Source organism: Podarcis liolepis (assembly GCF_965112155.1).
Source record: "Podarcis liolepis genome assembly, chromosome: 2".
Classification (NCBI taxonomy): Eukaryota; Metazoa; Chordata; class Lepidosauria; order Squamata; family Lacertidae; genus Podarcis; species Podarcis liolepis.
In genome coordinates, this window is record NC_139555.1 from 51,936,720 (window position 1) to 51,938,203 (window position 1,484).

Genomic DNA, 1,484 nt, shown 5'->3' on the forward strand with positions numbered 1-1,484 from the left:
TTTTTCACAGAATCTGCCTTGGCTGTGGTGAACACCAGATAGAAAGCCTGCAACCAGTAAGACTTTTTCTGTTAATGTTTGTCTGTCCATAAGATAAAGGAAAATGCAATGCAAAATAGATCAATCTTTAAACAAAAAGTGGAGTCTTTGGAGGTCTTGGGCAAAACACTCAATAAGCCCTTTATAAATTTATCCTGGGGAATAGAGCAACTTTTTCCTATGGACACTCAACAAACAGAAGCCAGACAATTGATCTTTACTCATTGTTGAACACAGTCATGTCTTCGCCCTGTGTGGTCCAATAGTTCAGTAAGGTCCATGCTGAATATGTCACACCATGACCAACCTAATGAGGACAGCCTGCTCCATGAGCTGCAGGAAGGCCCAGCTGACAAAGTGTCGAGGTGAGTTAAGCAGAGGTGTGGGTTCAGTAGCAGGGCAAAGAGGCCAGGGCACACCACTCTTGTGTGTCTCTGCTGAGATAAAGGACCAAGCATGGCCCCTTGCACCTCCACTGTAGTTAGATAGAACTAGGAACTCTTTACTATGAAATGTATATAAATGTAATAAACTTAAACTTTCTAATTTTCCATACCAAAAGTCTCAGTGTGATTGCTTCCAAGCATAAATGTTTTCCTCCAAGGTCTTCCGGTGTTCAGTTCAGACTTCTGCTGATCCATATATTCTCTAGTGCTATCACAATTGGCAGGGTGTGGGGCACTGTAGCATATCCAGACTAAGTAGGTGACGTCACCAAATTGCCTCTTTTATACCCCAGTCCTATGCATGTTCGATGGAATTTCCTTTCATGGAACTGTGCATTGGATGGATTGTAGCCATGCAGTGCAATTAAATGCATTGTTACTCAGATGTCCCATGGTTTTCAGTAGGGCTTCCTCACTTGTATGTTCAAGAGCTCAGCTCTAATAGTAGTCCTGTTCTTTCCACCCACCATATCTGTCAAGCCCCAAACAAAACAGCCCTTTAGAACCTGTATTTCACCATCAAGACACACGGTTCTCTTCCTTTCCCAGTTGGTGCCTTCCAGACATTTCGGACAACAGCTCCTATCATCCTATCATGAACCAGTGTGGTGTAGTGGTTAAGAGCGGTAGTCTTGTAATCTGGGGAACTGGGTTCGCGTCTCCGCTCCTCCACATGCAGCTGCTGGGTGACCTTGGGCTAGTCACACTTCTCTGAAGCCTCTCAGCCCCACTCACCTCACAGAGTGTTTGTTGTGGGGGAGGAAGGGAAAGGAGAATGTTAGCCGCTTTGAGACTCCTTCGGGTAGTGTTAAAGTGGGATATCAAATCCAAACTCTTCTTCTTCATCATCCCTGGCCATTGACCAGGCTGGCATCAGGTTGGAGAAGGCTACACTATGGCAAGCGGTGGAGGTCAAGGCTAAGGTTGAAATAGCCTTAGAAATTAGAAAGCAAACTTAAAGAAGATGACAACTGGGATCTTTCCAAGCCTAGACCGTGA